General features: G+C 43.3%; 1 long non-coding RNA gene across 1 annotated transcript; it reads left to right on the top strand.

Annotated features, from left to right (window-relative positions):
• Positions 1-9388: 9388 nt before the first annotated feature.
• LOC112958084 lies at positions 9389-13100 on the top strand. The gene is made up of 3 exons (XR_003251339.1): positions 9389-9489; positions 10376-10447; positions 13068-13100. It is a non-coding gene; the product is annotated as an uncharacterized LOC112958084 (long non-coding RNA).
• The last annotated feature ends 14529 nt before the right edge of the window (positions 13101-27629 follow it).

Here is a 27629-nt window from a genome sequence, read left to right as displayed (position 1 = left end):
GGGGAAACCCGGATGTTTGATACAAAGAGGCCGGCGGGGGGGCGGAGCGGAGCGGAGCGGGGGCTCCGCGCCTCGGCGCGCGCCGAGCGGGGCCGCGGCCGCGCAGCCCCCGCGCAGCCCCAGGAGCACCCCCAGCGTGGAGAGAATGGAGATAACCCCGCTATGCCTTGCTAAAGATAAATGTGTCTGTGTGTATATATATATATATATATAATATATATGTACACACACATATGTGTGCACCGCACATATGCATACATATATGCATACCCGTATGTGTATTTACATGAGGACACTTTATACATATCTATATGAAGATGCAGGATACAGATATATATGAGGATATTTATAATAGGCTATGATGGGCTGTTTTGTAAATATATCTAAATATAGAAGGATAGGCACGTGTGTGCGTGTGTGTATACGCATATATATTTATATTGGATTTATTTATGTTCTCGGCTCTGGTGGAAACGGCTTCCCAGCCCGTGGGGTGGCAGCACATGGGGCACCCTGACCCCCCACCCCGGGCACCCACGTGGGTGCTGTGACACCACCACAGAGGTGCCCGGGCGTTTGGGGGGTTAATGAGCCTTTTCTGTCATGCAGGCAGCTCCTCCTGTGTTTGGGGTCACGATAACCGGATAACGGGGCGATAGGGAGCCCGCGCTAGGGAAGATGCTGGAGTCGGGTCGTCTCTGCCGCTTCCAGCCCCAGAGCTCTCCTGCTCCGCGCGCGCGGCGAGCTCCAGGTCAGCTTGTTAATTTGTCGGATGGGGAGTAAGGCTGGAAATATTTATAAACCCATTTGCTTTCCCTCCGGAGGGAGATAAGAGTAAATATGAATCATTCTTTTGGAAGTTGGAGAAAGCGGCATGTTCGGAGTCGAAGCATGTGCGTGTTTTCAAAAAGGAAGCAGCTCACGGGAGGCTTTTCGGAGCGCTTGTAACCTCTATCAAACAGGAGGAAAAAATATATATATATATATATATATATCTCCACCTATGCATAACACTTACATAACCATCTCTTAATTGTGAATGGGATTCCTAGGGGGAGTCGCAATAAGCCAATTAATAGTATCATTCAGAGTATCAGCCCTCGCGCGCCGTGTTTACTACTGGCAAAGAGTGGAGCGGTTGTGTCTTGGAGCGGGAGGCGGTTGGGGGGCAGCTACAGGCGGCGCGCGCTGACGGGCGGAAAACACCCGCCGCACAGACCGGTGCAGGGAATCATTCCCGCTATGGGTGGTAATGGAAGCGTGGGGCAAAAAGCAGCACGGGAACAAATGGCTTGCAAGCAGCTGCTCAGCTCTGTGGTGAGGGGAAAACAAGGTAGGTAAAGCAACCCAGCTGGTAAAATTGGTGTGGAAAAGGGGTTTTTGGAGCAAAGCATGGAAAGGCTGTGCAGGGAGGGAAGAGCAAGCGGATGGAGGAGTGCAGGCGTCGGGCGAGGACAGTTTGGGCATCGCTACGACCCTTAGGGCTCATTATTTCTTTCAAGGAATAAGTTCTTAAACATGAAGGACGGTAAAACACAGCCCTGCGAGCAGCCGAAACGAGGCCTTCCCTCGATGAAGGCAAAACAACTGCAACCACCCCGCTACGGCGACGGGTCCCATTGGGAACGGCCCTGCAGTGAGAAAACACATTTCACAGCACCCCAATCTGCACTATCCAGGAAAACATCACGATGCTTTTGAGGAAACCATCCCAGGGCACTTCAGCTGTTGTCCTAGAGCCGCTGAGGCCTCTCATGCATCGTGACACAAGTGGCAGCACGAGGAGGAGCAGGACAGCAGCGAGCCAGATCCTGGGTTATTTATTTCATTTTATTTCATTTTATTTCATTTTATCCTCGGGAAAGCCGATGCTGTGACTTTCCCCCTCTGCCCTAACATGGAGTTACGGTGCCGGTCGCTTACATTGTTTCACAGGGAGCTGTTTACCCTGCTGCGAAGCTAAAATGTTTTCTGCACTTGCAACATAAGAACCGGGGCAGGGAGGGCTGTCCCTGGCGATAGTGTTACCTGCAGCGGGGGACACTGGAAAACGCGCTTGGCTCCGGCCCCTTTCCCAAATAGCCATGAGCCGAGGTGCTGGGAGCGAGCGGTGCCTCCCAGGGGCGTCTTCTCTCCCCGCTGTCACAGCATTGCATAGTTTGTGCTGTTATTAAATAAATCCCGGGGGATTTAAATAAATCCTGGGGACCTGGTTCGTATGTGTGCACGCTCTGTTTCTGGTGCTGTTTTGTTGCGGGTTGCAGAGCTCAGATGTGCTTTTGGAGCCCTTTAAAACAAAACTTCTGCTCCTTGCAGTGTCCGAGGAGGCCTTGGAATGGGCAGATATTTCCCGGCCGCTGTTTGCAGCCCAGTCACTAAAGCAGCTCTTACCTATAGAAAATCATTTCTTGGAAACTCCAGCCATCTAAGCCTCTACCTACCAAATTCAATATGCATAAGTAAGAAAAAAAATGTTCATATTAATAGCCTCGAATAAAAACTCTTGTTTTCATTACACTCAGTGGTAAATAAGTGCTTCCCAGTAAAGTGTAAGCCACACTAAGGAACGGTTTCTTATTGCAGCCGGGTTCTTTGCTATTAGCAGATTGGAAAGCTCACAGAGGCAGCTGATACCGCGTGCTTTTCAATGCCCAAGAAATAAGTGGTTTCCCAAAGAGCTTTATCCCCATGTCCAAAAAAAACAGAGCTTCTTGTAGGAGCTGCATGGTCCAGGTGGAGTTTTCCAGCAGGGTAGAGCCCAAGCCTCAGCCTTGAGGCTAATTCAAGTTACTTAGTTAATTTCGAGTAACTTGCAAGTGAGCAGGGCTGAGACTTAAACCTTCCTTGACTTTCTAAGGACTCGCTGCCATCGCCTCTACACTACACAGCCACAGTTAACCTTGCTGGAGCATCTATATTCGAAGCAGCTTTAAACTGGAGCCTGAACTTCAAACATTTATGTCTTTGCTACTGTCTGTATGAACCTTAGGTGGTTGGGATTTTTGTTCGGTTTTTGTTTTTCACTAAAAAAAACCCTCTACTTTGGCCATCTGCCCTTTGTGGCTTGACTTCATTGAGGTTGGTATAAATAGCAGGTGTCAGGACAGACAGAATGGGTCCTGGGGTCTCCAAAGGTGTTCTTGCTGGCTTTACTTAGCTCCTGACTAAAGAGCAAAGCATTGGATGCTGACATCTTGGAGCATCGGGATGCCCCGGGCAAAGAGACCTACACGCGGCATCCCCATAAACCACAAGTTTTGCAATCTTGTGGTTTGGGATCCTCCCCAATTTTGGCAGTGTTTCCCAGCACCAGAGCCGCGTGATGAACTTCCAGTGCCGCGTTGCTCATCCACGAACGCGCCTGGGACTTCCTCAGACCTCGCTCAGTATTGCTACCACTGCACCAAGCCAAGTTGGGCAACTCTTCTCCTTTCCAGCCCCAGCGAGTTTGCATGGAGAGGGACAAGGGCCATGGTCACTGATGATCCCACCATCAGGCAACCCCAAGCTGTAATCCCTGAGCCTTGGGAAGCCAAGCTCGCCCACGCTGCGCTCCAACACCGGCGTGCTCGCACAAGGAGGATTAGAGACATCATATGACTAATGCTGCAGTGACAAGATGTGCTTAATTGGGGAGGGGTTGCACTTTCTGTCTTTTTTTAAACCTGGGTCGTAGCCTCAAAGGCCTGTCTAATACCTGAGCTTTCTTGCAGGTATTTACTCCCCTGAGGTGTGCAGCACTTAAGGTTGGTGCAACTGCTGGCTTTGCCTTATACCCTTGAGCTGTGGTAGTCTTTTTAGTAATAAGAAACCATCAAACTGCCCCAAAATGCTAGGCTGAGCCGTGCTTGCGGCTCACAGAAAGACTTCCCAAATCTGGTGTGCAAAAGCTCTGGCTTGGGGAAGGGCTGTTGCATGGAGAAAACCAGAGCAGTTATATAAGGGGGCTACAGGACTCAGCTTTAAGCACTTCTTTTAACATCTTATCTGCCGCTTGTTGCCTCAGTTTCCCTTTAAGATACAAATAGGACTCTTTCATTATTACTTAGCTCCTAAAACACAAAAATAAATATATCTCTTATTTCCAAGGTAGGATGCTGCAGAGAGTTGTTATCAGTGCATCTGAAACATTTTTTTAGAGCTGATGCTAGTTAACTGGTCGAACAGCTCACCCAGGGCTATGGGAAAGACACATTTCTCCCCAAAATGCTTCAGTTTGCTCAGCTGCCTGTCTGCAAAATACACTCCCAAATTGGTGGTTGCAGAGCAAGAATCACGTCCTGGTGACAATTGCAGTGGCTGTGACAGCCTCCAGCGATGGAAATTATTAATCTCGTGCTCTGCGCCTATAAAGTGCCCCACACTCCTTCCATAAAAGACTGTGGATAAATAAACATGAGTCCCATCATCGGATCATTGCGCTCACATAGAGGTTATCTGCAAAGTCTCTACAGAGAGATGAACAGGGACACGCGAGGAAGTGTCTCCATCCACCTTGCACCAACACAATCCCTCCAAGTTAGCATCCTCTGAAAGATGAGGAAAGGAGATATTTACCCACATTGTCTTCAGCTGTTATTTTATTTTTTTTTAACCTGCAAATGCAGCACAGGTGCTTTAAAGTGCATTTGGTGGCCACATTAGCATAGAGCTAAGCCTGTGGTTCTCCAGCTCCGTTGCCTATCTTATTCCCCAGGTATTGGGTTGGCTTTCAAATTCCTGCTTTCATTTAGAAAGTCAAACTTGGAGGTTTTTAACTGGTTGTTATGAAGCCTGGAGAGCAGGAAGGTCCATTCCCCCTCCCTGAAATTGCTCTACAAAGAGCATCCGTGTTGCTTGGTCAGCCCGGCTGCGCCACTGTTTTTCCTTTCGCTGCCCTTACCTGTGGCCTCGTGCCTCCCAACGCACTCCAGGCATGTGTGGAAGCAGCAATAAAACGCGTCCTGGATGGTTGGGTTGTATTTGTAGAGTATGCTCCAGATTATTGGCCCCTGTCCCAGATTTCAGCGGTGAGGGTACAGGAATGCTGAGATACGCTGGTTCCCGTGCTGCGCTTGCGGAGACATTAATCGGGAAAAACACCCTCTTGGAGCAGGCAAACGATTAATACTTTGTGGCAAACCCTCCACTGCCATTAACAAAAGGTGACAAACACTCAAGCCTGCAGTATAAATAGAGCAAGGCGGATGCACTGGGCTTTCAAGTTCAGCCTTATTGTGTTACGTGGTCCTGGGTAATGAAGAGGACCTCCCTGCGGGCTGGGTTTCCTTTTGTCCCTATTGGGGCCAGGAGTTGTTTTACACTGTGAGGTGTAAAGTATCATCTTCTTGCTGCAGGGGGGGGGGATGCTGGCTTAAACCATCCCAAGGAAACTCTTCCTCTGAAAGCTGGGGGAGATAAGCACGGATTTGGTGTTGGAAAGGCTCTCCAGGTCCCCTTCCCATCCGCAGGATTAGTTGTATGTGTGTCATTCCTGAGAAATGCTGCTCTGACGTGTCCTTGTGGCCCTGCGGCCATGGGCCCTGCTCAGTTCTGGGCTGAGTGCCTTAGTTAGTCCCCTGCCGTACTTTAAATGTTTGCAAGTTGTTACTAATACCAGATTTAGGGAAAAATCTGATAAAAAAAAAAAGTGTAGTCCCACAGTGGTTGAGGAGTTGTCATTGCAGGGGGATCCTAGACCAACTTGTCTCAGGAGTAGCTTTGATATTGATTGCACATGGAGGCTTTTATCCTTTTTGAGGGCTTTTTAGGACATGTTTTTTTTTTTCGTAGTTCTCAATTTCAGAGTTTGAGCAGACATGCAGCAAGAGCAACCCTGTTCGCAGCAGCACAAATCTCATGGCATGCAAGAAGCAGCCCACACAGATTTTAGCTGAAGTGCCACTCATAGGGTTGTGGGGATACAGAAACAAGCACTAGTAGGCATGGTGGTGATGGGCTTACAGTTGAACTTGATTATCTTAAAGGTCTTTTCCAACCATAATGATTCTGTGATCCTATAAGCCACATGAGTAACAGCATGCCACGACCAGCAGGAGTTAGTTATCCCAGAGCACTAAAAAAGCAGCATTTCCTTGAAGAGCAAACACTGCACATGAGCAGAGCTTTTTTTTGTGTGTGAAATATTCCAAAGAAATATGGGTTATATTAGTGTCACAGAGGCACAAAGAAAATCTCATTAGAAACCGCTGGCAATGATCTGTTATAAAGGGAAGAGAAGCAATTTGTGAGCTCGCTGAAAAATCAAGTGCATCCCTGTTCCACCCTTGTCCTCGCAGCCTGCTGCAGGTCTAGGACACGGCGACTCCTTGCAAGAAGGCTCTGTGCCTCCTTGCTTGGTTAGCTCTTATACATCACTTTTTATTTGCTGGGAGACTTGAAAGATAAGCAGCAAACACTCTTGTTCCTATTTTAAACACCCAGGAACGACAGTACAGAGAAATAAAATGACTTGCTCGGGGTCACAGAGCAATTTTGTGGCAGAGCCAGGAGCAGAGCCCAGCTCCCTTGCTCCCGAATCTGTGCACTGACCTTCATCCACCCTTGATTTTATCACCTTCCGGGGAAGTCTGCTGGCCTCTTCCAGTTGACTTCCATGAGAGTAATGGCCAGCATCAAATGGAGTCACTGGGAATATCAATGCAAAAGAAGCCAATATTAGATGTGAGGAAAACACTGACAGGAAAAAATAGATTTGAGAAGAAAGGAGTAAGTGCTAGTGCAGCTTCCAGAATGCTATTCCCCCTTTAATTTGTGTCTGGTGAAAATTAAAAAAGAAAAAAAAAATAGATTGCTAATATTAATAGATGAAATGAGTCTTGAATTTTATAATAGTGGAGGAAATGAAAGGACTGAAGTAATATTGTGTTGTTAACTGAGATTGTAATAATGATTCTGTCCTCAGTTACTGTATTTTTTCCATAGAAAGTAAATCACTAATGAGGGTGGGGGGAGATATTCTTATGGGGATAGATTTTTAAAAGAAAAGTTTTGTTTGTCACCAATTTTCTAGAAACCTTGCAAGATAGTTAAAACTAGAAGACCAACATCTCAAAACCAGTGCCCAATACATGATTTGCTGGAATAGTTAACACCATGTGGGGTAGGATGGAGTAGTGGATCTTCCACTCAGAGCAAGCTGAAGGGGATGGAAGAGAGAGGTCAGGCACTTCTTTTCTGATGGAGAAAGAAAGGCCTGAAATGTCCCTGATTTGCAGTGTTTTTCTGGACATTTCTCAATTTTGCAAGAAACACTTTCTACGAGGTCATCCCTTGAGGGTGGAGGGACCCCAGCCTTTGCAGATGCAGGAGGAGCCTGCCAAGGACAGCACCTTAAGTAGTGTTTCCTAACCAACCCACCCTTCTTGGCCACTTTCTGGAGTCCTCTCAGCCAAAAAGAGGGTTTGGGGAGCAGGAAGCTGTTCTGCACCAAGTAAAAATGTCAAAGTAGAGAGAAGATCACAGCTCCATCCAGTACGTTAAGTCCATGGTGGCCATTCTCTTCCAATGGTCCTGTGGCTGTAGGATCCAGGAGATGCTTTTAGATGCTTTTGCAGAGTGTGCTGCTGAGATGCTGCCAGTGCCAGAGCTGAGCTGCCATTTACTTACAGCAGTGGAGAAGAAAAACCTCCCTGGAGCTGGGATGTGATGCCTTAGAAGAAGTAAACATGGAGCATGCAGGAGATGGGGAATTGAAATGCTACAATTCCCTGGATTCCTTAACGTGTGCAGCACCCCAACCCCAAACACAGAGCACTGCAAATTAAATGACAGTTTTGTATTTAAAATATCAAATCCAGAAAGGGAAGCAAACATTAAACAATATTGTATGAGAGCCTGGAGTGTTACAGCAAAAATTAAGAATATGTAATTAAAAGTACAATGCAATTTATTTTTATATCATTCTTCGTTCACATCAACAAATCTTATTACTTATCCAAAAATGTAAAGCAGGCTGCAAACTAATTTAAAAGATAAAGACAAAGTGGCTATTGAGTCCTATGTTTCTTGGTCCCTTAGATCTGGCAGCAATCATGATTTAATATTTTAAATCCTCTAATAGGTTATAGTGCTGAAGAAAAGTGCATTAATTACTATGAGAAACCTAAAAAAAATCTAATTAAGAAGAATAAAATCTTTCTTATTGACTGGGAAAAATAAAACTATGTAAAGGGAAATGAAGGATGAAAAATTTGAAGACACACCAATATTAATAAACGTGTTTTGTGCGGGATGGAAAACATGGTTCTGAAGGTGCTGGGGCTGTGGATTTGAACCTGCAGGAGATCACAGTTTTCCATGGCTAATGTTCTTTCTCCAGCATTTCCCTCCCTGGAAATATCTTCTAATTAGCCACTGTGCCTAATTCACCACTGAACTGCATTTGGTCTGAGTTCTTGATTCTTGCCACCCTAAGAAGTCACAGAAGGAAGATTTAAGTCCCATGTCCCAAACCATGGGGCACATCCTTCCTTGGGGTGCTAAGGGAAGAGGCAACACAGCTTGGGATGAACCTTGCACACAGTAAACTAGCCATAGCCCTTTAAAATAATACAAATGCCTCCTCCCCGTAGAAAATACCCTATGTTGATTTGTCAGCCCCAAGGAAGGCTGACCCTTGGAGCTCCACATGTAGTGCTGGAAGAGGTTTGTGGGCAACTGATGCTCCTGTTTTGCTCATTCAGGGCATCCCAAGGGATTTGGGGCTACTGCTGAAGCAAGTGCAACTCGAACCAGAGGGAAAGAGCAGCCAAAAATCCTCAGAGCTTTTTGGCCATTTTTTTTCCGCAGTGGTAAAATTAGATGGGACCATGTGTGGTTTTGTCATTGCCAGCCTGGATGCCAGGATTGTGATTTTGAGCCTTCATCCTGATTTGGAATAGCGATCTTTCTCTTTTATGGTCTTGAACATTCTTAGGATGGGAAAACTATTTCCTTCTCAGCTTTGCTGTTCTCATTCCTAGAGATACTGCTGATGTGGAAATGTCTGGAGATGGAAGAAAGCAGAGAGAGGATGCCGCAGGGTCAACAGCTACACTGTATGTTTAGAAAAATACAAGTCATTTAATTACTTCAGCTGCTATTAGTATTATTAATGCCTTTTTGAGCCAGAAGATATCCTTTGATCACTTATATTTGCTTCACGTGTAAAATAAGCCACAGCAATTTGGTCAGTTATCTTGTACCAAATCCAACAACTTGTACATCGTTAATATCTCCACATATGAAAAATCAGTGTTATTAATTTTCAAGAGCCCTTCCAGGATTACAGATCTGCCTCAAAGGCAAGGGGGGCCATCTCCGGAATAAGGACTGGAAGACTCAGTGAGCGTGTGTCATGGCAGAGAGGAGCAAGGGAAGGGAAATTTTTACCATTGATGCCAATATAGACATACTCTTGCATGGAAAGCCAACACAAGGGCTTCAACCCTGCAGTTGTACCACAGCAGCTCTGTTTGGATGATATTGTCACTCACACTTTGCTGGAAGGTAAGAGCATTTCCTTTCCCACCTTCACCCCCATGAAGCAAAGTCACAAAGCAGGGAGCGTGGTCAGGGGTTATTTGGAGGCATTTGGGTTGGCCAAGGGTTATTTGCAGCACAAAAACATCTGAGCAGTAATGCCTTTTGATTAACAAAGAATTTTTATGTTAAGCTTTCCAAGATCCACCAGGATTATCTCATGAAGTATATCACGTATACTCTGTGCTAGATACCTACAGAAGGATTGCAGAAGCAACATTTAGTTATAAAATGCAGAAATACGCAAAGATTGGATGTACCCTCTCAGGGCAAAATAGGAGTTTTATTTCTATAGGGTGGCGTTCAAAGGGCTCAGCTGGACTTGGACCATGCCGTCCTGTAAACACTTTGCTAATATGAGGTTCTGTAGACATGAGAACGTTGTATAGTCAGCTCTCATTTTCTGCACAGACACCTGGAGCTGATGCAGCCCCAACGCACAGCTCATGTGTTGCACATTGTGTCCTGTGTCCATGTCTGTTCATGTGATACACGTCACATTTGGGTGCCTGCAACTACCTAGGGGAGGATTTAGAGTCCTACTTATGGAAAGAGTACAATATGTTTTAGCTGCCACCTTTCTACTTCTCTGGGATCCTTCAAACCAGCTGCAGCTCTGTGTGAAGCACCACAGGATGCAGAGAGCTGCATTGACAGGAGCTTGAGATGTACACAGAGCTTGAGGATTGGGGAAGACCATGAGGGTGATGGTGGGATTAGTTTCACCTCCTTGCAGGCATCTGCAGAATAGACATGTGCCTGTGAGCTGACACACTGCACTTGCCTGACAGGAAGAAGAAATAGGTGTTTTTATTATGCAATTTGTCTGTTCTGTTTTAACCATCTACTTTAGGACAAGATGAATCACCGTAGACTCCATTGACTGTATTGACGGACTTTCCATTGACTAGCAACGGAGCCACAGGTGACGAGCTCAGCTGTAGATTTGTACATTTAGTGAGGTGAATCTACCCAATGTTTCAAGCCCATACTTAAGACTTAACTGCTCTGAGTACCTCAGGCCTTGGCATTTAAGTCAACAAGTTCTGCATCAAGCTCAGTATTTGTGGGGAAGCAAAACCCATCATAAGGAGTTCACAAGTGGATTTAGTATCTATGCACTACCTGGACAAAAGCTGATAGATGGCAAACAGCAATGCACCTGCGATTTAGTGACTTGCCCGAGCTGATAGGAAATAAAACCAACATCCCCTGCCTCCTGCTCATCTCCCATGGCCCTGAAACCCTGCATTTCTTTTATAACATTTTTCCTTGTCTTCATGAAGCAGCCAGTCTGCATATGAGCTAGACTTTACAATAGCTTCATTGCTGTTCTCACTGCTCTTTCTCCACTCTGAAGAGGTCCCACTGAGGGCACAAAACTTGTCCTTGTCCATCTTGGTAAGGAACCATCCTCAGGTTCCTTACACCATACCCACCATGTATGGCTACCCACCAACCATGGCTGCTGTTGCACACTCATCCTCTGTGCATCAACCAGTTCTCCTGAGTCGTCAGGAGAGATACTGACTGGGTCTTCAATAAAACACATGCTTAAAAGAGAGATTAAAAACGTTAGAGAGTAGAAGTGTATGCCATTAAAAAGCAGGGAACAGCCTACATGTGTACGAGTGGCAGCCTGTACAGTTTTGTCTATGGCCACGTGCTGAGCCCTTTGCTTCAGAAAGTCTGTCTCCCTTCCGCTGTGATTGGTTTTGACTGTTTGTAAGCCATGTGCCCTGACGTGCATGGAATTGTTACTATGAAAATTTGTGCTCATGCTAATAGATATAGTTTAAGATGATTGTTAGCAGAGTATAAGGCCTTATTGATTGAAAGGGACATATGGCAGGGATGGATAATGATTCACTTTGGCTGCTGGTTTGAAATCCCATTCATGGGAGGGGAGAAAAACAACATTCTCTTTTGCAATCAAACTTCGTTCTTTATGTGGCATGTTTTTCAAGCCAGGCCTTTTTACAAGGGATGCAGAGGAGAAATTTCCAGGTCTTATGGATGTGCACACAGAGCTCCTGAGTCATGCAAGGACAGGACACAGTGACAAAAGTTGAAGCTATTTTCAACCTCACTTTGAGGGAGAGGCTGGTCATGCTGCATTTCTCTTCTCCAGGACTATTTCAGTGGATTTAGTATCTATGCAACGTGGCTAACTGACAGCTTTGGGACCTGAAAAGTGGTATCTGCACAGGCCAGCTCCAGGTTGGGCAATGCTGAGAGGATACGTGGAGACTGGGCTGTAGCTCTTCCCTTTCAGTAATAGCCTTTTGGAAATAGTCCTGGCATCTTTATTGATGTTTTTTTTGGGGAGTCAACCCTTGCAGTGCTCCAGCAACATGTACTAAAGGTATGCGCTTTCCTCGAGCCTGCAGGAAAGGCACTTCACCAGTTTGTCTTCACCAGCAGGGGAAAAATGCATGTTCTTACATGGCACTAGCTAATATGAAGTAATTAACCTGAGGTAAAATCCCAGTGAAGGCAAAACAGGCAGATTATTAATACATGTGAACTGACAGAGATAAGCCCTGAGGACCACATTACTCTCGTGTGTACGTTAACAGATCCAAGTAAAGCTCAAGTTGTCTCACCTTGTTTGCCATGCATAGACTAGCAAGGCAAGAATCAACTTTTCAGTCAAGTAAAGGCAGCTCCTGATGAAGCTCGAAAGCCCCTCGCCACCTCAGAAACCAGAAACCTTTGCCCCAGAAACCAGTGGGGTTTCTGGCAGGCACGTCAGCCTTCAGGAGAGCTGTCCCCAGTGGCTTCTCTCCTCCCCATGATACTTTTGAGGAGAAGGACCACAACCCTAAGTGACATGGGCTTTTATAGCTGCCTGGCATGGCAGGATGGCTACAGACGTGAGGGTGAGGACACATGCACAGAGTTTGGTGAGTAGTCACGGTTGGCCAAGACCTGCACAGGAGGTCCTCATTGCCTCAGTGGAGAGAGGAAGCAACTGGGGGCATCTTCTTTTCTCTTAAGAGGCAGCTCCTCTCTTTTCCTTGAATAAACAGCAAGTGAAGCTGCTCTGATGTGAGTGCAGAAAAAGCTTCTGCTGTGGTTGACTAAGCAGAGGAAGAAAGGGTGACCCCAGCAAGCCCTTTCTCAGAGTGCTTTTGCAGGCTCCATCATGCAGGGAAAACCCCAAGGGACTACTCCCAACCCATCGTGCGATCAGATCATCCAGGGACCAAGCCGATGGAGGGAGAGAGTGAGATCTCTGCCCTTGTCTGTAGCCCTTCAACACTCCCTCACCCTCAGCTTGCTGTTCTAATAGTTGCATGATGTTTGGTGAGGTCTGGATGCATTTCTTGGCAATAGTCCGATGGTCGGTTCACACAGTATCCTCCTCACTACTGGAGATACAGCCCCTATATTTCCCCCCCACAGACAGAGAATGCAGTATTCCTATATAACTCTTTGGGGAACTGCTGTTTTCTAGGAATTCCTTGCAAAGAAATACTCATTTGATTGTCATCCAGCATCTATCAGCTCGTTACATGATTTCACCCGGCTCTCTTTTCCAGAGAGACGCTTCTTCAAGGCGGTCTGCAGCATGGTGGTCTCCAGGATTTGCCTCTGGTAGACAAAACAGGTATCGCTTGAATAAAATAAAACTCTGTGCAAGCAAATCAACTGAATGCCTTTCATTATACCTGTCACCGGTTTATTTACTCCATGGCCTCTCTCTTCCATAGAAGTCTTGAGTGATTTTCAGCATACTAAAACATCTGCACTCATTTTCAGAATATAACAACTGCCAATGTATGAACTCACTGTTTTCTCAGAAAGCCTATTGTTCAGTGCCCGACCCTTATTGTTTCTGTTCTCTTGTGGACAATTTACAGCGAAATCCACTTTATTTACAGTGGAAAGCAAAATATGGCAGAGTGGGACAATTGACTATAAGTCTTCAGTCAAGAGCAGCTCATTTTCGTGCATGCTGAAATGTAGTAATTTCTTGTGTTCGTTGAAATCAGTGGGAAAATTCCCATTTGAAGGCACATGTAAGGTGTGTGTCGTACTGTACACCTTCTAAAACTGGATCTAGAACACACCAACTGGTTTTTTTTGTTGGCTCACTGTGCAATCCTGCAGCAAGCACATGTGATTTAAACCCTTGTATCACTAAAATACTTAAGCATCGCTCAAATAGTTTGCTGATTAGGAAGCTTTGTGAAAGACTGAGCTGTTGACAGGTGAATCATTTGTGTCCCACCAGTGTCCCAGGCTCTACACTTGGTTTGTGGTCAACGTCAACTGCCCCTGAAGGCCTTTCTTAGACAGCTTGCCTGTGAAAGTCTTACATGGGGTCATCACATCTCAGAGATAAATACTGAAAAGCTGAAGCGTGCTATTAAGCTTCTTAAAACATTAGAAACAATCATTTCAACAGAATAGATTTAATCACACTTGTATAAAAGGTTTTCATCTTCAAAGCATTTAGCCAACATTAATTACATGTAATTGGCTTTTCTGTGTACGTCATGCAAAATGCACCTTTCATTTCACTTGTCGCTACTATCTTACCCAGGATTACTGAAAGAAAGCTGTGCCTGTTCCCTTCAGCTTCCTGAAGCCACCTGGGGCCTGGTTTTGCAAATCACAAAGGGCAGGATTTAAAATTGCAGTTGCGTGGAGTATAGACACCTCAGTTCCAGCAGGTGGTTCATGGAAAAAAAAAATGACATCTCACCTGGATGCCTTCAGTGTCACAAGCATCTCAGTTTGCTGAGAAAAATTATCCTAAAAGACTCCCTAAAGTTTTGGGACTCCCTCCTATGCCCAGGGCATGTCCCTGCCTTCCTTGAGGTCCCATCTCCTCCTGGACTCTGGCACCCAGAGCACTGTCATTCACCCCAAATGTGCCCTGTTGTTCATATCATGAGAAGGGAAGGGACCACATTTTCTGTAGTAACCCTGTCTTCAAGTATTTACTTGAAAAATTGAAGACTTGGGTCCGTTTCCTTCCTCAACCTGAGGACATCTGAAGCCCCTATCTGCCACTACCCTGTCATGCGTCAGTGAAATAACTACTACTTTCAGCAACAAGCAGCTTAAAAAAGATAATTTATTTCTAAAAAAAAAATCAAATGTTAAAATTCTGGTTCCATTTTATGGTGTGTGTAAGACAAAAATTGTTTCTTACCAAGTTAAGTATCAGGATTCATCTGGGAAATATGAGTTCCACTTGGCCATAGAAATGTTGGCTGGTATTCAGGTTCCCTAGTGTTCCGGGCTGAAAGGGAAGGATTTTTGGAAGCACTAGTCACAAAAAAACAAATTCTATCAGAAAACTTAAATCGTGATTTATTTTCTATTTCCAAAGGGAAAAAGAAAACGTATGCAAGGCTAGGTCACTGGAAATATTTCCTAGAGGTGAACATTGGATTGAGGAGAAGATTCAAAGTACGTAAGGAGCAAAACGCAACCACTAATTGTGCTCAGCCACACCACCCAAATGCAAATCAAGGACCTTCTCTGTCCAAGCTCAGTAAAGGTCTTATATGTGTCTTTGGTCTATATGGCTATCATTCAGAAAGCAATACTTCGGGAGGTGTTATACTTGTTTTTATAGGTGTATAATGCATTTTACAAGCTGGTTGTCTCTATCCCTATACATGTTCATAGCTAATAGAGCATTAAAAATGTCATTTTGTTCATTGGCTCACAAATGGATTAAAGTTTTACCTGGTATTCCTGTACTGTATTATAAGAAATAAAGGTGGTTTTCCAAAAGCCCAAGACTTTCTTAGCTTTTATTCTTAACTTTAGATGACTACAAAGGCCAGAGAACTGCGAACCTCTCAAACTGTCTTTCCCAGCCAAACGTGTGTTTTGAAAACCTCTCCATCTTTCACTGGCATGCATTAGAGACAAGGGGATGCCTGTGGTGCAGTCAGGATGAGCATAAAAGTAGTTCTGCTGTGCAAAACATAATTTAAGGTGCTCAAGGACCTAACTGGAATTATAAGGAGGTAGATTTTCAGGAAAACATTTAAGTGCAAAGTTCCAGTGCAAATGAGAATGGTATTCATAAATCAACAAGATTCTTTAAAAATCCCACACACAGCCATCCACCTTCAGTAGCTGGAGTGGTTGTTTATTTTGCAGACATCTTCACAATTCCACTCTCAAGTTTATAATTCAGCTAGTGGTAATGTAGTTCTGTCAGACAACTCCCACCCTTGAAGTTAAGTAAATGGTTAAGTGCTTTATTGGCTCACAGCTAGAAGACTCTCCACCTTGCAGGATTGAGCCCTGTAATCTATTCATATTTCCTTTTTAGCTTCTGCAAGTAACCCCAAACAAGCTGGAAACACTAAGTGCAAAGTTAAGGGAGATGACGGTGGCAATTTCTGAATGACAAGAGCATTTAAAGGAAATGTCAAGAGTCTGTGGGCTGCAAGCTTTTATGTTTCAAGGAGAAACAAGAAGAAAGGCGGGACAATAAATCAAATGCAACAGCTTAGCGTGCTCCATATCTGAGAGTTAACCTCTTGAAAGCCATGTCCCCAACATGGAGAGGGCCACGTTCCTTTGATGGGGTCCTTTATTTCTGTGAAAGCAGTGGAAGTGGCAGCTCAGGCTCTGCCATGCGTGCCCAAGGGCTGTGCAACTCTGCTTTGCCTGACATGTGCTATGCATTTATGAGTTAACATCAAACATGAGCTGATTTACAATTTTTAATCAAAAAAGGATTAGAACCTAATAAATCCTAATAACATATTCTGTCCAGAGGTTATGTGATGTATAATACAGTGGTAGCCTGTTCCCCTGGGTCTTAAACACCGGGTAAAGTTTTTGTGCTTATTGGTAAACTGCTCGGAAATGTGTAAATGGCCCTAGCTCTGGATGGAGCCTTTCCTCCTATCACAGGTTTTGAAGTACCTTCACAGAAAAACACAGACAAGCATGCAGCATCCCTGTAAACTATATGACTCCTCTCTTCTCTTACTTCAAAGGCTGCGTGTGCTGGCTAAGTGCTGTATATTGGTAGTTATCTAGCTTAATCTAAGCATTAAATGTGTCTAACACATCTGTGATGAAGGTCAGAGCTTTGAGCCCTAAAGAGCCCTCAGTGATGAACTGCTGTAGGCTAAGGGTCAGTTTGTAAGGGGTCATCATTTTCTAACATTAAAAAAATAAAGATCATACAAAGCAGTAATTAACCCACTCCATTGGATTTCCCGGGTTTTGGATGTCCCACCCAGACGGACAGGTATCATCAAGAAGAATTCATAAGTAAGCCAGACTATCTGTTTATCACAGGGGATTTCTGAGCCTTATGTTCCCAAAGACTGATCATGTCTACAATCCATACTCTGCCTTCCAGCAAACGACTGTGGTGGAAGAACATTTCTGCTTCCCAGGAGACCTAATTAACATTACAAGACTAATGGAGACTAAGCGTAAAGAATTTTCTAAAAGTTCTTTGATTGCAATGCCATTTTAAAAGCGTTCCCTCCCCTGCTCTTTGTTTGCACACAATAGCTGAAACGCCACAGTGGGGATGTAGCAGAGGTCAAGAGGCCCAGGGTATTTTCAAATTAGTTTTTGCCATCTTACTGTTGTCTCATGCTTCCCTGCCCTGTTGTCCTAGATGTGCCCTGCACCTATCTGTTCTTTTAGCCTCCTCCTACAAGAACTTTACAGCCAGGGATGGTCCCTTTGTCCGTATGCCTGTTCTTGTCATGATGGAGCTCAACTGGTGGTCAATGAGCAAGAGCTCAACAAAAACTGAAGTCTGCTCCATCTTCCACTGCTACAGAGGAAGAGTCTCAATAGGGGTCTAGCAAAAGTTGCAGTTATCTCCAAAGGGTTTAGAGCAACCAAGGGAAGTTTTCCAAACCAGACAAGTCTCCAAACCAACCAGGTCATGGCAGGATCAACCAAGTCTATCTCCATAAGAACTATTCTCAGTCTCAGGTATGGAGAATGTGGAGGGAGCAACTACTACAAATGATCCTCTTGCAGCTCTTCCCTTTGAACAATTTCTTAAAGAAAACTATAACCTTGAGGACACATACCTGGCAAAGATGGTTCTGGATCTTGGCCTTTTTTCTCTAGGCTATTGCTAAAACTCTTAGTTTTTACAGGGCTCCAATCAAACAAGCCTAGCCGACAGACTTCAGCTGCAATCATAATATTCATTATGGGTGCTTTGCTATAGGTCATGTACCTGGAAATTCACACCCTTTTACCTTAATCCCTTGCTCTTCAAAGGATCCCAAAGTACAGTTCCTTCCACTGGAAAGAGGGCAGACAAAGGGTGTCATCTGTGCTTGAAAGCCTGCAAAGAGGGTTTTTCTTTTTCTTTATCTCTCCCTCCCTAGCTCGGAGGAAACTATTGGCTTTAATTTTTATTGTACTAGCCTGATTGTATAAATATAATAAAAGAATCTGCCCAGAGACTCTAAATTCCTCTTTTGGGATACAATAGCCCTGCTTTCACAGAGTCCTTAAAATTGAGGATGAAAGGGGTGTCTCTCTCCCCATCTAGGCCCAGATTCCCTCATTTCTTCTTTCCACAGTTCAAAAACATCTTCTGCTCTCCATTTCTCAACTTGTCACAAGACTCTAGTCTAAAAGCAGTGAATGCAGCCAGTACAATGTTCTTAACTCTCAGCGAGCCAATGAGGCTGTTTGCAGAAGAAGACATTAGAACACATTTCCTGGGAGAGAGGAATGACTGTGCAAACAAACATGAGCTCAGCCAACTTCTCAAAAGAGAAAGTTTTTTTGAAACCGGAGTTATTTTCATCCAAACCTTTGCCAAAGTCAGATTTCCAAGAACAGGACTTCTTAAACATGGCACCCACCCATGGCACCCACCCCATATTCCTCCAATTAAAATATTGCTGTAATTAAAAAGAAAAGCCATTTGTGAACAAAATCCAGCAAAACAAAACAAATCGAAGGGAAAAAAAAAAAAAAAAAAGAGTAATGTGGCTGATTCAGACCTAGTACTACAGAGTAGCCTTGTTCACCATCATCTTTCCACTTCACCAGCAGCTCTCCATGACTAGGCACTGTCATGAATAAACTGGAGCTTAGAGAACAGGTAATGCCTAGATGCAGCTTTGAATTCTGCTTAGCTCCTTGCACAACTAGACCTTGGTGCAAAGCAATGAGCATTACTGAAATCCATGAATCAAATAGGTGGCTTTTTGATCTCCTTTCCCTCATACCTTTGCTCTATCTGCAGCATCACGATGTGTCCTTAGCAGGTAGTTTGATAAGGCTGTCAATTATGACTTTGCCAAACCTGGAGGCTTTCAGGCCAAAAATGCAGAGCTACCACAAATCCATTTAAAGGCACCAAAGACTATCTGGAAGGAGCCACAACAGATCTTTTCTCTGAGGAGGATATAGGAAGGCAGTCAGGTAGCATACACTGATGCCTTGTACCACCCAAGCTTCTGCTGTCAGGCATTACATAGGCACTTTCTCAAGAAAAAATGGGTTGGAGATGCAGGTCTTGAGTGCAACTGCTGCCATCCTGCTCAGTGAGCTCTTGCAGGCTGGGAATACCTCATTTCATCTGGTTCTGCATCTACTGATGTCTCTCCTTGATGAAACACCTTCAAGGTTTAGAGTTGTAATTTTACATTCCTGATCAAAGTCTGCATCTCTGTTACAGATCTTAAAGAGTATAGATGGTTTTATAAAAGCAAAACTTCCATCAAGAACTTTTGTAATTGCACATAAACCCTGACTATTCTAGCCCCAATTTTATAAAGGCTTGCTTAGCTATTATTACTTTAAGCCATCTGAGACTACACAATTGTCCCTGGTTTTTTAAAGCCCTGATTTTTCAGTGGTGTTTAGAGTGTCCTGAGACTTTTAGAAAATTGAGATTTAGAATTGCTAATAAAGAAGAAGTAATAATTAGAAAATCTCTTGCTCAGTGCAGATTTTATAACTCCACAGATACCATGGTATTAACATTCTGTTTGTCCACCTGTTAGAAGAAACAGATCTGAAGAGCCATAACTCTAAAACAGTGGGTGACAATTTAATGAAAAATTGAGCTCTGCATTTAATTTCCTTTTAAGTTCAGCTGAGCATTCTGCAAGATCAAAGGGGCTTTGTGGTTTGCAAATGATCTATGATATCAGAGACACAGATTATAACCCAGGCAGAGTTTGGTATTTAAGTAAGTATCCACTTTTAATACCAATGTTTAAAGTAGGCTAATAGAACTAAAGCACAAGTATAATTTCCTATGATACAAGCCTATAATCCAGTTTAAGATATTAGTCAAACACTAAAAGCATATTGTGAATTTAATTCTATGATTTGTCCCTGTTTAGAAAATATCCTGAGATACAATAAAACATTTTTACAAGAAGGAAACATATTTTAGCTTGTAAAATTTTAGGACACGGACTTATGCACTGGAAGAATGCCTGGAAAAATGAAGCTGTTTGGTCCGGCAAGGTCAGAGTGATCAAGCACCAGAAACTCTATGTGTTACTGAAGATATTTTTTTGTTAGTGTTAGTGTTAGTGTTAGTGTTAGTGTTAGTGTTAGTGTTAGTGTTAGTGTTAGTTAGTTAGTTTAGTTGTGTTAGTGAAGAATTTTTCCTAGGCAACATCCTATAGCTGACCTCTCCCCTTTCACATCCACGCAACTCTATCCTGGAATTTTTTTTTTTAGTAGTCTCTGGAATGGCAGATTCCCTGTTTTCCCTTTCAGAAATCACACTCCAACTTAAAAGTAAGTGTACTTTCCCCTCCATTGTTCAGAAAGAAAGATTGGTACCAAAACTCATTTCTGTCATTTGTGCACTTCTTTCTATTTATCAATTTAAATTTATGTACAATACATTCCCTTTCATTCCGGTGCCATTGTTGTCCTTCCAGTTAATATGACCGTTCCCCTACTTGATTTTTACCTCCCTGGTATGTTTATAAGTAGTCATTACGTATATTTGTCTTTGCTAGCCTGAAGGAGTCAAATTTGTAATCTCCTCTTGTAAAACAGTTTATTCATGTCCCTGATCAGTGGTCCTTCCTGCTTCAATCTGAATTCATCAGTTTTGAACATCAGTGATGAGAATTGTACATGCTGTTCCAGAAGAGGTCTCATCAGCAGCCTGTACAGTGGCATTAATACATCTGTACCTTCACTGGAAACATGTCTCTTGATACATCTCAAGATTGCGTTAGCCTGACGTGATGTGACATGACATTGGTAGCTCAGGCGTCTTGCAATTAACCAGTACATCCAGGTCTTTCTCCTCTGTTCTTTCTAAAAAACCCACAGAGTTTCTGGTTATGGCAGACATTAGTACCAAGTGCAAGGTCCTGCGTTCAGGATTCAGCTGCTTCATCCCATTCCCTCTGAGGTCATCCAGACTTTCCCATATGTTGTCTGGAACCTTTTCAGTACTGATGCATCTGGACTTTATGTCACCAGTATTGTTCCCTTCTCTTTTTATCTGGGGTGGGAAGCTCTATCTATGTCTTCTCTCGTATGAGAGAGGTTACTTCTCAGCACACCATTTGTCCTCTAACTCCTTATATTTCTTCCACTTCCACTTCTCATTCTTATTTTCTTCAGCTAAGTCATAATTTGCTAGGTAGCTTTGCATCTAAAACAAGATGAAAGGACAGTTTAGGTTGGCAGGTTACTCTGGAGAAATTTGGTCTGACCAGATGACCATCAAAGAAGGGCTGAACTTGGGATTAGATCTGTTTCACTAATGCTCATAAATACTAGTGACATGTCCTTGGACTAAAATATCAGTCATCTTTACCATGAAAACAAACAAGAAAACAAAATCCTATGTTTTCCTGATTAGAATTAGATTAGAGATTGCCTTATCACTGATTTGGAGAGGTTAGCTGCTTTGCCGTGATTTGTGATTAAAACAGATCGTCAAAACTGGCTCAAATGAGAATTTCGTGGCCAGTTTTGGCTGCCACACTGCTGATGCTGTGTGCAGTGATGTGACCTTAGATGTGACCCTGCATGGGGAATATGGCTGAATTCCTAAGGGAATTCAGAGGACTATGTTTGAAAGTTAATATGAGCAGATCACTCCATAATGTGCCTTTGAAGACCTGGATGTATAGCTATAATACTTTCACATCTCCATTTCTTTTCCTCACATCATCTAGAATGCAGAGAGATGCGAGGGAGCTCAGGACCTCTTAAAACCGTTGTTCCTTCTCAGCCCTCACCCAGAGCCTTGAAGATGCTCCTGATGCCTCCTGAACTCCTCTCCCTGCAGATCACTTGCTTCCCCATCTCAGCATACAGGCCCTGCAGGTAACCCTGGAGGTCCCTGGTATCTCCTTTCTCCCACCCCCCAGTCTTTGCAATGACAAGGACTTTGATACCCACCCCTAAGTCCCCCACATCTCCCTGCCCTAACAGGAACTCACTCTCCCAGTAACTCACCACATCACACAGTCTCCTCTGCATCCTGGCAGTTCTCCTGCACACACCACAGGAACTCTATCCCTGCTGCAAAAATGACATTTGAGATGTCAGTGTTCATTTCTTGCAAAGAAACCCAGAACAGATTGGGTGGTGGACCTATTTTTAACTAAGTACCAGATTCTGGAGCCAGAGACAAGTCAGCTTTGCCCAGACTGGAGGAACCAAGAACCATAAGAGAGATAGTAACCTAGAATAAGTCAAAATGTCAAAGAATCAAAACTAACTCATCCTTTAGAGTATAATAGGATAGGTGCTTCAGTTTTCACATCATTAATCCATTTGACCCACTGGATAAATAATGTTGCCTTGTAGTTAATCTTCAGATAAATATGCTCTTAAAACCCAGTGGGTGTGCATTTAGTATAGGGTAACTGTCTTACTGAAGGTAAATGGAACTTGTTTGGGTAAACTTAATTCAGCTGCTTCCTGATATGGTTTGCTGAACTAGCTGAGGGAGAGGACTTGTCAAGACAAGACAAGTTTGCTTTCCTGGTGACTCAAAGCAGGAGAGCTTCATACTGGAGACTACTTCCAACTGATTAATTTCAATACGCATTAAGTGACAAAAAAATGGAGATAATTAGCATTTATAGGGCACTTTTTAGTAGTAAAGCACCAAACTTTTGAGAGTGATCTGTGTCATATCTCCATTTTACATGTAGGCAAGCTACTGTGGAGATCACATAAGGAGACACTTAGTGAACTAGGTGTCACTTAGTGAACTTAGGCCGAGTGAAACTACAGGTAGAGTCCAGGGCTCCTGATCAGAGTTGCAGTGCCAAACCACATTGCTTCCTCCAAACCATGGGATTTTTACTGTGAACATCATTAGAGCTTACCTTTAGAAGGACAGTCCTTGGGAATGTGCAGATGGCCACATCAAACCCATGGCTACATTGGAGACACCCAGTGCCTCCATCCTGTCTCAGATCATATTTGTCACAGTCTAGTTAAGGCTGAGGACAAGGAAATTCTTCAGAGACCGTGTTCTTCACAGAGGTGTTGTCTCAGCTCATGAGAGTTAGGAGATGTTGTAATGACTGCAGCCAGAGACTGTTCATTTCAACTAACCCGCTCATGTTAACTATGGCAATATTGGGTTGAAAAGTGGTCAGTGCCTCTGTTGAATCCTCAGCCTTTACAACAACCAAAGAAACCAAGACTTTTTCATGAGGTCTCCTTTCCAGCTCCAGGTCTGGCAGTACCACAGCCACCAACCTCAGGCACACTTGCTCCTCTTGGGTCCTTTTTCACCATATTCCCTCTCTCCCCTGCTGCAGCCCTGTCAGCGAAGGCTTCTATCACAGCCCTTCTTATTTAGCTCCCTTCCACTGTAAACATCACTTATCTTTTCAATCTCTCTCCACATAAGATTTTTTTCTTCCCTAGGTCTCAAATTATTCTTGTCATCCTTATCTGAACATCCTTTAATTCCCTTGGCAGTGACATATAGCATTCTAGATGAGAGAGAAGCCTTGGTTTTATATCGTGCTGAAATTTACTCCATCCTATTTCTTACACACCCGAACCTTTTGTTTGCCTGTTTGACAGAATCTGTACCCTGAGCAGAAATCCTCAGTGAGGAGGGGGCAATAAGGACTCAAAGGTGTTTGCTATTGGCCAGTGCTGCTACTAAGCTGCTCTTTTTTGTTGTTTCTTATGCTTTCTGCATGTGCATTCCCCTTTTGCGCTCACCTTTCTTCGTGCAAGACTCCAAACAGGGAACTGGTAGCTACCTTTCATTGCTGACAGCAGCTCAGGTCCTCCAGGATGGGAGAGAAAGAGGCACCTGCAATTAGTGGCTACAAGGGTAAACACTCGGGAGTCCCCATGCAGGACTTGCACTGTACGTTTGTTCTACCTAAATTAATATTTTTAGTCAATAGCATTTCTGTAACTCTCTGCAAGTCCTTTTGAATCATCCTGAAACACCCTGCCATCTATCATCACAACAGTGTTACAGAAGTGCTGCATCTGTAACTAATAAACATACTCAGCTTCCTTTCCTTTCTTTTTATATGGATTATTTTACATTCATCAACAATGGTTTAACTGAGGGGTACAGAGGAATCTGAGTCTATCCATTGCCTAACAAAATAAGACCTTCATCCACCACAAAACGGTGCTTCTGCTAATACTCACTTGTTATGTACCATCACACTGTCCACTCATCTGATTCAGTTATGATGTCCTTCAGAAATCTTTTACTACCTATTCTGGGCTCAGGAGTGATGAGTTTTTGAGTATCACTTCTCTTTCAGCTTGTATCTTCTTGCCCGTCAATCTTAAATTTCAATTTTTTTAGGATATGAATGTTCCTTGCATGAATATATGATGTAATACATTATGCACTCTTTCACAAATGAAGGAATATGAACAGTATCTTATCACGTGAACCATTCCATAGTGGTTAATGGGACTCCTGGTGGGAAAAGGTACAAGATGAATAATAAAATTAGAATCTGGCCCAAAGAATTTGCCCTAATTAAAAGTACCATCACACATTTTGATAATTTACAACTGAAAGATTATTAATCTATAATGTTTAATAGCACTAATGTAAAAGGTAATATTTTGTTTCTAGCACCTACAAGAATGCCTAGCAAATGAATTTAGAAATAACCATAGCTGTGTGGATTGACCTGTAATTAAGATTTGATTAATCCCTAAAGCTCAGTTTTACTTAGATAAGATATTGATTTGTATTTCTTCAAAATTGCATTCTTAGTACAGCAAATTTACATGTTCATCCTGTGCTGTTCATAGAGTTGGTAACAGATTTGAGAGATCAAATCCAGTCTTTGATTTGAGTGTCACTAAACATCTTCTAGGAAAAGTTTCCACAGAAGCAAAGGCACCGAGGTGGCTCAGTGATCTCACTTAGGCTATGCAGGCCATAATGTGAACTGAGCAAAGCAATATGAATGGCAAATACCAGTTAGGTTTATTCCAGTATAAGCCTTTTGGGCTGCATAATATAAAATACAAACCAAAGATGTTCGTAAAAGATGATAGGAGATCTTTCCTCTTCACCACAAACCATGGGTTTAGATCTGTTCCTGAGTTTATTTTCCTCACAGAGAAGGCAGAAAAAAAAACACCAGGAGAGACATTCTTGCAAGAACTATGTAGAATAGGCGCACAGCTATAAAAGTGTGAAGTTTAACCTGGAACTCCATGAGGCTGGAATAGACCAAAAATCTCCCCAGAACCTCTGGTAGAAACCTCAGTGATGAAGGGTACAAATCCCCTGGCAGTCCACATCCTCATAGCCCTTCCAAGACCAAGAAATCTTCAATATGGTAAAAGAAAATCCAGACTGGCTGTTTTTAACAAAATTGCAGATGACTACAATGGCTCTGTCTCAAGTGTTGTCAATGTCAAACCATTAAAAATACATGTATAAGGATGGAAACTGACAATACTAAAAAGAAAAACAGAATGCTATAGTGATACTTCTAGATCTCACAATAATCATCCCAAGGGCTTGCTCAGACTTAAACATGGTTACTGTCAACTTTCCTCTTCCAAAAGTTAAAGACTTCTTCCTGGACATAAGCTTTAGTCTTTCTTGACCTATATAATTCCACATAAACCATTATGTCCACTCAATCCATTCCACAGCAGGTTCAGCAATTAAATGCAGAGATGTGCTGAGCTGGAGGGCTACCTGAGCACTCAGAAATTCTTCACTCAGCTGCTTGTCCTATATCAAATAGGCCGCTCTTCATATACAGCTTCTGAAAGAAACCATCTGTTAAACAACTCCCCAGATGCAAATCAACTCTATGGATGCTCTGGAATTAAAATTTCAATGATCCAACACAGCCAGGCTTAAACTGCATTATTAGATGGTTTCATGATGACTCCAAACTTTCCAGATAAATTCTGCTTTGCAGAGGTATTTGGTTGATTTTTAATTTTTTTTCCCCTGCAGGACATGCTGCTTACCTAGTAACAGTGTGTTACCTTTAACTTTCATTTCTAAGAAACCAACTAGCCTCCACAAGCCTGTCAGTATCATGCCTACAAGAGGATACCTGGAAGGAGAATAGCATATCTTACACAAATGTGGCAACATCAAGTTGTTGTGGACGATACAAATGGAGTGGCCAAGTTCGTTTCTGTTCTTTTTTTTTTTTTTTCTTTTTTCTTTTTTCCCCCTTCTAATTTTCTTGTCTATTTAGGCAGTTTTTCAGCACAGGGTGGGAAGGTAAATTTCATTGTTCAGCAGCAGCAGCAACGTGGTTCCGCTGGGTATGAGTGGCCCAAAAGCCAAGTAGTGATTCCCCTGGGATCCAGACTCTCAGAATATCAGAGGATAGTTTCAAAGACATTCACGTGAGACTCTCCAGGCTTTAGAGAAGTAGAGATACTCCTCTGTTACTGCTATTTCATATAGAGTGCAAATCTTGTCAATTTTGCATTGCCCTTCCTCATCCTTGTAATGTTTGGAAGATTCCCAGGCAATTTGGGACCCAACAAGCCACGTACATAGGGATCTCTTGTGATCCCACCTGCTGGGGAGAACTCTTGTACAAGTGGAAATGGAAGCTTTTCTATTCTGCTGGGGGCTGCATGTCCACCACCTCCTACAAGAGAGAAATTTCTGTGTATAAAGGGCCATAGAAACTACTTAACACAAGTTCCTGAGGTCTGGTCTCTTAGCTTTTTGTCATTGTTCATAAGGAAGGGCCATATCTGCTTAAATGAAGAAGGTGAAGATTGCAGCATCTTCTTTAGTCTTTGCAGCCATCTACCCAGTGGTTCTGCCTTGGTGAGAACAGAAGAGACGGTTTTGGGGAAACCATGTAGACAATATGTAGATTCTGGAAGGACACTACATGGAAGGAAAAGCCTGATTTCTATAGGCAAGTGAATGCACTGTGTGTGGTTTAGCTTTATACCTATTGCAGCATGCTATGCAGTCTGCTACTGCAGGCACCAATTGGAAATTTGCACATGGGGTAGGACTGAGCTCAAGACCTGCATGGCAAGGATCAAGTACCTCTGAGGCAGGAGCACTGTCCTTTTCTTATCCAAAGGCTTCATGCAGGATCCTCCAGCTCAGCAGTGGAAATAAACTAAATTAAATTAAAAATTAAATGCTTCAAATCAGCAGTAAGGGAACATTCCTTCCTTCAGCCCACCAGTTCTCCACCCAGCTGTGCATGCTCATATGTGCATGCTCACCAATGCACCAAGTCAGAATCTCAAACTTCACCTCTTCTGCCATGTTTGTTCTTAAAAGTGAATGGTCACTGCTACTACGAAGTGTTTGATGTTGGCCAGCTACAGCAGGCAACCTGGACCAGTGTCTCCTTGGCCAAGTCCAAGGTCTCTCCCATTTCCACCACTGCACTGCAGACCTCTTCATGCTCATGTCTCTTATTTTGTATCCCAGCACGTTAACCTGCACAGGCTGTGTCTCCAATAATAGGGCAATCTATTTTATTCACTTAAAAAAAATTAAAAATCCCTTTTTTTTTTTTTTTTTTTTTTACAACTCAGCTGACATGATTATGAGGGGTTGGCAAGTGTAGTCTTCCAAGTTTTTTCTAACGTCAAAGGCCCATTCAGTTTGAGGAGGATGATTTAAATGTTCCTAGCTCATGTTATGTAGAGTCCTGGGAAGA

This window comes from Nothoprocta perdicaria, unplaced genomic scaffold (assembly GCF_003342845.1).
Source record: "Nothoprocta perdicaria isolate Ctin4 unplaced genomic scaffold, notPer1 scaffold_80, whole genome shotgun sequence".
NCBI lineage: Eukaryota > Metazoa > Chordata > Aves > Tinamiformes > Tinamidae > Nothoprocta > Nothoprocta perdicaria.
Note: the sequence above shows the minus strand (reverse complement) of the source record. Positions and strands in the feature narration are given on the sequence as shown.